General features: G+C 42.3%; 1 protein-coding gene across 1 annotated transcript in view; it reads right to left on the reverse strand.

Moving 5' to 3' along the window:
• GNB4 (G protein subunit beta 4) overlaps window positions 1–387 on the reverse strand; it is a 74,002-nt gene extending 73,615 nt beyond the window's left edge. Inside the window, exon 1 of the mRNA XM_019503338.1 lies at window positions 264–387. The gene's annotated coding sequence lies outside the window, so the exon portion shown is untranslated. The remainder of the gene's footprint in view (window positions 1–263) is intronic.
• Window positions 388–12,277: the final 11,890 nt, after the last annotated feature.

Raw genomic sequence — 12,277 nt, forward strand, 5'->3', positions numbered from 1 at the left:
AGCAGCCTCCACGCTCGGCCCCGCCCCGCGGTGGTACAGCCCGCCCCCCCGCGCAGAGCAATGGTTCGCTCCAGGGAGCGGCGCGAGCCTCCCCGCGGTGGTACAGCCCGGCCCCTCCCGCGCAGCGCAATGGCTCGCTCCAGGGAGCGGCGCGAGCCCGCTGTGGTACAACTCCCCCCCCCCTCCTGCGCGTAACGCAGTGGTTCGCTCCAGGTGTCCCCCCACGGGCTTGGGGGCTTCGCGGGGGTGGGGGCCGGGGGTACCTGCCGCCTCCTCGGGGTGCCGCGTCCGCCTCAGAGCCCCCTCCAGGCCGTCAGCAAACGCAGGCGCCCATGGCACGTCCTCGCCGGAGCCGCCCGTCTGTCCGCCCGCTCCCACTTCCCGTTCCCTCATGGACTGATCCGACATGACAGCCGGTTGCCATGGCTGCGCCGCGCTGACGTCAGGTGGCTGCCGAAGGAAGGAGCCGGGTCTCCGGAGAGGGCTGTGGCTGCAGGGGTGGGAGGAGGACAGCCCCTCGCAAAACGCCCCAGTTGGAGTTGGCAGGATGTCGATGTATATCAATACTGTGCTGCCCACCTGTAATTAATCAAAGCTCCTCCCCACTCTAGTGCTTATCACCTACAAAAAAATAAAAGATTGGATACAAGGGACTCTTGTGGCCATATGGGCAGAGGCTTTTCCCGATTTGCGAATGCGAGCAAAGCGCACGTGCTCATTTCGGGGTGTGTTTAGGAGGATAGAGGCTATCTCACTGCCCTAAAACCATTTTGTCTCATCCTATATGCGCAGCCCTGGTCAGAAAGGGAGTTTGGTGACGTTTTGTCTGAGAGAGGCCCAAAACGTAAAAAGCCTCACGTTGGATTGAAATGGACTTCGGCGGGATTGAACGTGCCCATGAAGCAAGGATGGGTTTGCTACGCGCGTCTACATCCATGGGAGGTTCAAGTGGGCTGGCAGCAGCCGGAGGTGGCCATGTGAGACTGTGCTGTACGACCGGGTCCAACCCCTCGGAGAATCTGTGATGCAAAGAACCAGTTCCCAAATATACTAGAGAGCTAGACATCTGTATATTTTTCTTGCTGGGAACACGTGATCCCAGCTGACTTCCTGCCTATGGCGGGAAAGCTGCAATCGATGATCTCACAAGGTCTCTTCCAGCCCCTAGTGTCTATGAAATATATGAAATCTATTAAATCTAGATGCTGAGAGAATGAAAATGCTTTAACAATGGTGGGTAGTTTACTCCAGCAGAAACTCTTCACAGACAGACATAGACACTAATCCTACAGCCTCCTTTCACTCAAGGTTAATCCTCCTCTTACATCTTGCTTCATTTCAGAGGCACCTTCAGAGGCATGTTGTTGGCATCATTACCATATTAGAGAAAAAAATAAAGCTCAGCAGCCTCCATTGAATCTGCTTCTATAATGAATTATGCTTGCAGGAAGATAGTAAAATCCCATGCAAGGAGGTAGGCAGTAAAATCCCTGAATGAACCCAAGTTCAGGTATGAAAAGAAGAAACTCACGTATCACCAAAACCATTCTCTTCCAAAGGAGAAAATTGTTAGGCATTATGGCTGATGATTATGCCACATTTCCCCTCCCATTAGCAATGAATACCAGTTAAGAAATAATCTTGAAGCTAAAAATGGAGATTACTTACAGAACTCTGTGGCAGGAATAGAGTTGCTAAGGACATGCCGCTGCATTTAAATTATTTTCCTTATAAATTGCTCATGATTTTTCTTGTAGAACCTAACAGAGACTCTGGTACTACTGGCATCAAAGATGATGGCAGGAATAAACGTGCAGAGAAAGGAGGATAAAAAATAAAGCATAGTTATAGGGGATATATAGTCTTAGTCCAGTTCCTAGTCGCCAGATGTCCACCACATCATTAAACAGCTGCAACCAGAATCCCTGCTAATCAGTGCACTTTCTGAATGTCTCAGCAGAGAAGCTGAAATGTCTTACTTAGAGCCAAGTGGAACAAATGTACAACACAACACCTTTGGTCTCAAATGGCTGTGGCAAAATTATGGCCTGCTCCCGACTGCTGTCTCTCTTGTGTGCTCCTGAATGCCATGTTACAGTTGGTGTGCAGTGAATATATATATATATTTGAGGTGAGAGGTCAACAGCCCCACTGCAATGCTGAAATACTGTGCTGGTGAAAGAGCTGATTCCACACATTGGTAAGGTATAGCCAAGAGTGCGATTCACCATTCTCCTTCTTAGCATCTAGTAAGTACAAGGATCTGCTTTTTTTCTTTAGATTGATAAGAATCATGAACAATGACACAGCAATTACATCTGTACTAGTGTGACCCTGGCGTATGTAAGCAGAGAATCAAACTGATTAGATGGCTCTCAAAGCCACAGTGCCTCCAGGCACTGACAGTGCATTCATTCCTGTGCTGGTACTAGGGGCAGCACAGGGATCAAGGGTAGAAAGGCTGCATCTTTCCTATTCCAAGGTTACCAGAAGCCAGGTCCTAACCCAGCCTAGGGCAGCTCCATGGGCTGTTCTAATTTTGACTGTCCTTACTCATTTCCCTAATGACATTTGTTGCAATCATGAGTAGCTGGAGTACAGAGATGTACAGCTTCTACCTCCCCCTGAGGATTTAGTAAGCTGAGCCTCTAATATTTAATAAGATTTCACACAATCATAATCTATGGTCTAGACTTTGAGGTAAGGTGACCTGCATATTTTCTAGCAAGATACTACCATGCTATTGATAAATGACTTGAAGATAATGGTAATACGCATGGTAATAAAAACAACCCATTGCTTATATTGAGTCATATCAACAGAAATGTTAGTGCACATCCCTTCACTAACTGACTCAGCTAACAAGTTGGATGTTTTAATAACCTTGTCCTGGTTGCAAAATACACATTTCTGCTTCTCCTAAGTGCAATATATCTGCCCTTCATTTATTCTAAGAGCAGGTGTCTTTGCCTTGCATTTAATGCGATCACATGCAGACTTCAAAGGTAACAGAGCAGTAGTGGATTCAATTTTAATTTTTCTTCACCAAGAGGGAAAAGAGCCTTGTTCAAAGCCATCAGATGGCTGCAGAAAAAAAGTTACCTAACAATTCCTTCACTAAAAGGGGGAAAATTGTCACAAGGACACAAAAATACAATTCTGCCTCACCAAGCTGGTTCCCATTATGTTTCCTGAAACTTCACCTTCCAAGTAGATTTCAGCTGGCATTTTGAATAAGGATAATGGCAGGATACCACCCTCAGACCAACGCAGCCCTTCTTATCTTCTCTTTTGGAAGTAGGCTTGGCATGATCAAGAAATGGACATGTTAAAAACTTATTAAATTAAATTATAAAGAAAGGCATGAGACTCCTAACATGGACAGAGCCATCCTCAAAAGTCTGATTTGCATTTTAGTTGGTTATATACTATCCAATGATACATCTTTGTCCTTCCACTTGAGGATCTCAGAACATCTTACAAAAAATTGATGATTTTATCCTCACAATACTTTTGTGAGTTGGAGAAGTATCTTTATTACCAGATAGGGAATGTGAAAAGCATAGCTGCCATGTACTTTTAGACATACATTGTGACACCAAAAAGAGTGTAAAATGCTACTATATAAGAAATCTTCACTCACATTAGTGGTAATGTTTTACAACCACTTTTTGCCCAGCCCCAAAGTTGTTAAATGGCTTCAGATGCTGAGCCATTGTTTAGCAAAGTTGGTGCAATCTCCTCCTGCAATCACTCTGTCTCCTCAGTTTAGAAGTCCTTATAATGACTTATAATCCAAGTTAGTAAGGGGTGAGCTCATGTTACACTGATGAAAGGCACTACCACACAGAGATAATGCCTGCAAATACAGGCAGCAACAGTTTTACAGAATAAGTTTCTTTAAATCATCTCACATAGACAAGGCCTTGACATATGAGCAGCTTACTATGCCAGCTCCTACTGGAATAAACCCTAGTTGAGATCCTTAGTGGGACTTCTGCCAGAAGAGTCTAAAATAGCCATACCACCACTGTTGAGATTTATGGAGAGGAGGCTGATGGGAAAATCTGCTGATTCAGCAGGTGTCTGAGGTAGCTGCTGCCAAAAAAGCTCAGGCTTCATCTCCCTTCTGATAGCAACTCTGTGCAGTGGCACATCAGCAAGGCCTCCAGTGAGTTGAGCCGGCATAGGCAGCAATGGGATTTTTTTCAGGAAATTCCCTAGTTTTGCCAGGACCTTAGACAAACCAGTCATCAAATGAATTTCCTAGTATTTCTAAAAATATCGGTTAAGTCTATGAACATTCCTGTTCTCAGTTTCTAAGAAATGAATAGCTCATTGTCAACTCATCCTTTAAAGTGCCGAGTATTCCTCACAAGTATTTCCACTGTTATCAGACCATTACCCAATTCTTTCCCAAAACATCTCAGGTTGTTGACGGCTTAAGTATGTGTTTGTTCAAGAGATAATTTAAAGCCCCAAAAGGGGGGGGAACCCCACAAGAAACAAGCAACACAGATCCATTTGGATTCTCATCCATTGATCTAACAAGTAGCTTTTGAGTAGACTCTTCGGTAGACTTTAGAAAAGCAGAGGAAGGAGTAGGCTGCTGCTTCAGATTTCATAATTAATTTGTCCTTAACAATCCCCTTTTCTTTCTCTGGGGAAAACATAAAACCATCCTTTAATTGTGACATTAGTTTCCTAACCCCACTAATCTACACAGGAACTTGCATGTTGTCTAATTAGCTAAGCCAGGTTCCCTGTGCAGTACATGCATTATTCCTTTTGTATCCTTGGTCTTTTTGTTTTGACTCTGATTGACAATGCCTCCTACCACTAAAAGCCACACAGAGTTGTTCAGGTGAAAAACTCCAATCCACACCTCCAACTGCCCTTTTTATTTTCACATTTCCTTTTACATCTTTGAATTTAGTTATTGAATTGTGATTAACCCCTGACTAGGAAGTGATCCATTCCTTCTGCTTTCCAGGGCCTTATGAAGAGATAGGGAAGAGATTCTTGAAAGTTTCTTGTTTACTGTTAGATTTTAATCAGTCTACTAAATAGGGTTACACTTACAGGAAACTTTTGCCACATCTTTAGACAACCCTTTTCCTGTTTCCTCCCAACCATGGAAGTAAACATGTTATGTTCTTATCATCAAGCTCTGATTTGAATTCTTGCTTCTGTCTAAGGATAATTTATTTGAAGAGCCCTTCACTGGCTCAGCTGTGCAACTGAAACATGTCAGAGCTTTTGTTATACTGTCTGTAGTTCTGCTTAGATGGGTAACCTTTCATAGCACCCAGTAAAAGCAATCTTCTACCTGATCAGAAGATGCTTTACATAAAAAGTATCAGTGTAGTCTCAGGCTAGCTCCCAGCAGACAAATATCCAAGCAGCATAATAAAAGACGCTACTAGAGAGAAGTTAACTGGCACCTTTGGTTGTCAGCCTCAGCAGAAGCATGGAGAAGGAACTATGCTCACCCCTACAGGCAGTCTTTCCAGGTTAGGAGTTAATCAGATTACTAGCTATAATACTTCTGCTAAAAATGAGTGAGTTTGGGTTTCCAAGTCTCCATATCCAGCATTTTCTGGATAATTTGATAATTCTTTAATATAGAAAATCAAAGCAAAAAAAGAGGAGAATGCATGGAAAGGAAGTTGATGGATAGGGTTGGCTTTTGAAGTCCAGTAACACTACTGATCATGCAGTTAAGTCCAGACTCTCCAAAAGGAGCCAGGTGACTCACCGCATGAGGGAAACACAGCAATTGCTGCAACACAGCTTGAGTGGAACTAAGGAAGAAGGAATATATATCATGATATATGATATCATCTCATATCATATCTGTTGTTGTTGTTATGTTCTGAAAACATTTCTAGCTGGCATAATTGTTCCAGACACTGATTCAAAGTTGAAAGTGCTCATTAGAAAAATTAAAAAAAAAAAAAGCAGCAACCAAAATCTAAACTGAGTTTGCTTTCTCCACAGAGGAGCAAGCCATAGCACAAAGAGATTAGTACTGTGCTTCTCATACTGAATATAATTTTCCAGCTTTTTCACCAAATAAATTCTAGGATTTCTATGTAATCTAAAAGGTTGACATTGCAATGCTTATATTATTACCAATGCTCTGGCACCTGTCTGTGCTGATTCTAGGTCCACTCTGTGCTGACTCATATCCCTATATAGTAATGCTCTTTGTAGATCTTCCTTCAAGTTTCTATAAGGAATGTGAATTTGGGCCTCACATTCACATGGAAGGATGTGAGGGTCTAGACTGCACACCCAATATTCCACACCAGCAGCTCTCTCTCTCTCCATGCCCCCTTAAGGAGAAGCATTAAAATGTAATACAAGTTTCCATAGTCTGCTGTCCGTTTAAATGTCATGGTCAGCAGCATAATTAGGGGTGACCCAGAGAGGTCATGCAGCATTCCTTTTCCCCACTTTCATACCCAGGTCACCACAAATGCTAGTTATGCCTCTAGTCATGGTGCTGGCTTTCCTCCTCATTTTGAGTTCAGAGAAACAGCAGATGGGAGGGGCAGAAAAAAATTAAGATCCTCATTTAAACTCACAGTGATGGTAGATCAAGAAGCCTTATAACCTTTCTCAGCCTTGTAAATCTATTCCTCACTGTTACTATTTGAGACGTCTATAGATTATTTGGAGCATACAAGTATGTCATTTCGGCATATGTCTAATGGTATGTTGTTCAAGGATTTGACAGTGCATACAATATTGTACACAAGAACAATGTCAGTGAACACAGCGTAGTGGATGATCATTTCAGGTGAGTTATCAGGTGCTTAAAAGAGAAGAGGAGGCATAACATTCATTAATTGAAAGCATGTTCCAGGCACATGGGACTGACGAGTGAATGAAAGCACAAAAAAGAACACACTTATACATCTGACGCCCCCGTTGCTTGCACACACTGAATGTAATATATCATTTAGCTTGTGGAATTCCTTGCTACAAGATATTACTACAGCAATAATAACTTAGTAAGGTTCAGAATGGGTTAGACATTTCAGTGAATGAGACAAACATTTGCAATTATACTAAGGTAGAAATGGCAAAAGCTATTCATCCTTGTGTTTTGGAATATAAACTGATCTCTGCCTGGGCTCAGGAAGGATGTCTCCCTGTGGTATAGCATGGTACATTAGATGCTTTATAAAAGTGTTATGCCTTTCTCTGAAATATCCGATATTAGTAATTGCAGCAGACAGGATACTGAACTACCAGGATCATTATTCAGTCTGGGATGGCAATTCCCAGGTTTTACCACTATTCAGAGATTTCGTTTATCTCTTAATTTAAAGGATTTGGTATTTTTGAAAAATTCTAGTCTTGTACCAGGGATGCATTTCCCTAGGACTAGAGAGTAACAGAGGCTGATCTCAGGAAACATTTCAACAGGCTTCTCTCACTTGAACCTGGCCTTGATCTGCAACAACCTTTTTACTATGGTCTTAGCCCTTCCTGAGGGGAGGACTACAGTCATGATGAACTAGCAATGTTGGGACTGACACTATGGTGCAGACTGAGATAATACAGCATTTCAATTGTGATCTGAGACAGATTTAAAAGCAGGCTGTGAGCAATGAAAAATTAATTTGCTACTTTGCCCTCAAGTCCTTTATGCTATTGAGTCCTTTATGCAGATTAAACTGAAAAAAAAAAAAGGAAAGGAGGGGAAATGGCATGTTTTGCAGTACTAGTCTAGGTGTGTGTCTTAAGTGTCCTGTTATTTATTAGTCAGTGTAAGGGCATGTGGTGCCTGTTCAATATATAAGCAGATGCTTTTTAAACTCTGATAAACTACAGATTCAGGGTCCCTACAGAGGCATAGGGAGTACAACAGTTAGGACTGAATATTTAAATTTTCTTTAAACAGAAAAGGGAGAAAGAGGAATTTCTAGCTCTAATCAGCCAAAACACAATTCAAAGGACAAATGAAATAGTTTGGGTTTTTTATACGCTTGTTCTCCTACGTGGGTGGGAACTTAAGTAATACTTGCACAGACTACTTTGAAGGAAACTTACTGCTTACAAAAGCTTATGCTATGCACCTCTCATTTAGTCAGTTAGTCTATGAGGTGCAAATCTACCCTGCCTTCTGCCTGACTTGAGACTGATATGGCTAACTACCTCCCTCTGGGACAGGTGAAGAATGAGTAACGGGGCTTTAATTGAAAAAATGGGAGTCTTCCTCTTTGATAAGCTGCTGAAACTGGAACTTCTAAATCTGTTTTAAATACTGAGTAGCTGAAAATCTTTTTCTTTTTAGTTCTGTCAGGTGTTTGAAGGCTTCAAGTAAAAATGTTTTTTCTTGACAACTTGATTACCATATAAAGCACCAAGGGGCAGCAATTCTAATCTTTCCATTTAAGCATGGGAATGTAATATTTACCAAGTTTAATGACATTTTCAAGGTCAATATAACAGTGCATTTTCTCCTTAAAATTGTTAAAATAATTAAGGCACTATGCCTGAAGAGGGGTGTTTGTGCCTGAAAGCTTGCGAAGAACATTTTTTAAAATCTATCACATCTACCCAAAGAACTTTGCCTGCCTATGTCCCTAGACCAACATGGCAACAACCAACAACCTTAAAATAATTAATGTATCATTCCGCGTCTTAAAAAAAAAATCACTTTATGATGTAAGACCAACTTCTGCTCTCAGCTCTACTGGTTTAAATCTAAAATAACTGTACTGACTTCACGGGACTTGCACCAGGTTTTAACAGTAGCTCTATGTCAATAGGAGCCACTAATGTCAATAGAAGCTTTGCCAATGACTTCATTAGAGCAGGCATATTGTCGGAACAAAATAAATATTTAAATTTCTAAGGCTAAATCCTGCTCACCTAACACTGTTGCAACTGCTGGGTAGGTATTTCGCAGTATAAGAGAGAGGAGAATTTGGCTGCTGCTTGGATTTCTTCAAGCTCTTTGCTTGATCTTACCCCAGCAGGAAGCCAAGGAGTTGAGTAATAGCCCTGGCACAATGCCCTCATTGATCTCTCCATTATCCCTGCTACAAGAATGAAAAATAAAGATTGCAACAGAAGTCAGAAAGGTCAAAAAACACTGACTTATGTGAACACCTCCCCACCCTGAATCTTCTCCCTGTAGAAATTAATAACTAAGGTGGAGAGAAATATATCAAATAAGCTAATGTCCCTATGCTATAATCTTCACAGTCCAGTTTGGTTTGTGACCTATAGTAGATGCCTTTAGACCTCTACAAATGACATTATTCAAAGAGATACAATATATCTGCAATGACATTTAGTACGATTGCCATGATGGATTGATCCTCCTCACCTGTATATAAGCATAAATCTAAAGTAACTTCATTTCAAGGCCTGACACACAAATGAGTTCCATTATGAGATAAGCTACAGTGTGAACTTATTCTTCACTGAAGGGCAGGATACTTCATATTTATTGTAGGTCAAAAGTTACAGTGGAGTAGCTAATGCACTGAAATTTCATATCTTAGCTTGCCTGAAGTAACTTGCTTGTGTAGTAACCTTAGCGAGTGATGTTATCTCAGTGCTAAACTGGTATGAGATAAGATGTAAATCAAGCCACTGGCCCTATGTTCTGGGGCAGAATCCTTCAGAGTTTCCCACTCTAATGAAGAGATTTTCTTTCTCCATCACTCCTTTCCTATTTTCTGTTGTCTCTCTCATTGCCCTTACTCACTTTCTCCCTTTAGTTTTACTATCCCACCCCTCTCCGGTGCATGCCCTTCCTCTCATTTTTGTCTCCTCAATTCATTAGGGGCCTTAGGCTTGCTGAGAGCTTCCAAAGGCTTTGCTAGTAGCTCCTGGTGCTGTGCTATTGCCTGGCTTCTTCAGGCAACACTCCCTGATTGTTGTTTTCTGCTGCAGCTAGAGCAATGACTTGTGCTGCACATTTCTCTTCTTTGGGACCATTAGGCATAATCCTTCCTTCTTGAAACCAGACAGCCAGGGAAATGGTTGTTTTTTACACCTACTTAGTGGATATCCCTGATCCTGTAAACAATAGGTGATTTTTTTCCATCTTTTTCTTGGTGAAGCAACCAGACATAAAGTATACTTTTGGAATGCCATGACAAGAAATGTAAAACCTGCCAACATATCTCCACCACTCCCACAGTAACTACAACCCCACAACAGAACCATCAACATTCCTGAATCATACAGCTGCACCTCCAGCAATGTAATATATCTCATCCAGTGCACTTAATGTTCTGATGGAAAATATGTAGGAGAAATCGAACAACAATCGTGTACCAGAATGAACACACACCAAAAAGCTATCAAAGACAAGAATACCCAGTTACCTGTGGGGGCACATTTCTCACAAGACAACCACTCTCTTTCCAATCTCTCAGTTCTAATCCTCAAAAGGAATTTACAAAACACCTTTTGCAGACAAGCCTATGAACTTCACTTCATCAACCTCTTGAATACAAAAAATCATGGACTAAATACAAATATTGGATTTATGGCACATTATAACCTGCCTAACATTGAAGATAGGCTGCAGTTACAGGCAGACCAAGACAAGCTGTCAAGGTGGGTGGATCAGAATCTGATGAAGTTCAACATCGAGAAATGTAAAGTGTTCCACCTCGGGACAAGCAACCCCCAACACACCTACAGGCTTGGCAGCACCAAACTGACTAGCAGCATAAATGAGAGAGACCTAGTGGTAATAATAGACCAGAGTATGAATATGAGCTGGCAGTGCGGTGCTGTAGCCAGTAGGGCAAATAATACTCTGGCATGCATCAATCGGTGCATCTCCAGAAAAACCAAAGAGGTGATTCTTCTGCTTTGCTCAGCACTGGTGAGACTATAGCTGGAGGACTGTGTCCAGTTTTGGGCACCACGCTTCAAGAAGGACGTGGAAAAGCTTGAGAGAGTCCAAAGAAGAGCCACCCGTATGATCAGAGTCTTAAAAGGCAAGCCATACGTGGAAAGGCCGAGGGATCTGGGACTCCAGCCTGAGGAAAAGAAGGCTGAGAGGGGACCTGGTGGCAGCTTACCACTACACTGGGGAAGTACATCAAGGGCTTGGTGAGCAACTGTTCACCAGGGCACCCGAGGGAAAAACCAGAAGTAATAGCCACAAATTCCTGGAAGTCTGATTCAGGCTCAACATTAGGAAAAACTTCTTCACAGTTAAGGTGTCCAGACTGTGGAATAATCGCCCTCCAGAGGTAGTGAAATCACCTACCCTGGAAATCTTCAAGAGGAGACTGAGAAGTCACCTTGCTGGGGTCACCTGACCCCAGTTGTCTTTCCTGCTTGGTGCAGGGGGCTGGACCCAATGATCTTCCGATGTCCCTTCCAGCCTTACAATCTATGAATCTGATACCCCAGATAACCTCTCTACTATTTACCAGCTGTATCTTATCACTAGGTCTACATTCCCCTTCCCCCCACACCTGTTTCTTACCCACTGACTACCTCAATTTGCATTTTCACTGACTGGTATTTTTGCATACTGGCCTCTATCTTCTGTTCTACAGGTTTCCCTTGCATTATGCAGGTTCTGTATGCGCGAATTTGCTTTTATGCAATGACTCTTTTTATACCAAAAAAATCGTTATATGTGTGGTCAATTCACTCTTATGCGATCGGTGTGGTGGAAGCCCACAGTCAGCTGCTTTGTACAGTGCATTGTGGGAGTAAGGAACACCAAAATATAGTCTCCTGTGCAGATCTGTGCTCCTTCCTCGTTGTTTGTGACACGTGTTTCTGTAGTTGCCATCCCCACAGTCACCACCCCGCTGTGCTTGTGTGTACTGCCTGCTGTTGGTGGGTACCAGAATTGCCTTGTACAAGTGGTAGAAATAGGTCTGGGGGTGAGTACAGTCAAGGTCTTGGAACATATCCCTATTTGTTATATTGTAAAACGTGTTCCCTTTATATGAATTTGAATTATAGCCATTTTCCAGGAACACGTACCGGATAAAGCGAGGGAAACCTATCCCATTTAGGAAGAGCACAGAACAACTGCAGATGCTCCCTCAGCCTGAAGAAGGGTGCTTGTACCCAAAAGCTTGCAAAGAAGAATTTTTCCAACTATTTTAGTTGGTCTAAGAAAAGATTCACCCAAAGAACCTATCTGCCTCTGGAATGGAGAAAGAGTTTGTAATGCCCTGCAATTCATAGATCAGATCTCCTGACTTTTTGGCTTTAATCATATGCTGATTGGTTAAATTTATATGACTTAGGCATCATAGCTGCTTCC

This window comes from Gavialis gangeticus, unplaced genomic scaffold (genome assembly GCF_001723915.1).
Source record: "Gavialis gangeticus isolate Ggan-Ray unplaced genomic scaffold, GavGan_comp1, whole genome shotgun sequence".
Lineage (NCBI taxonomy): Eukaryota > Metazoa > Chordata > Crocodylia > Gavialidae > Gavialis > Gavialis gangeticus.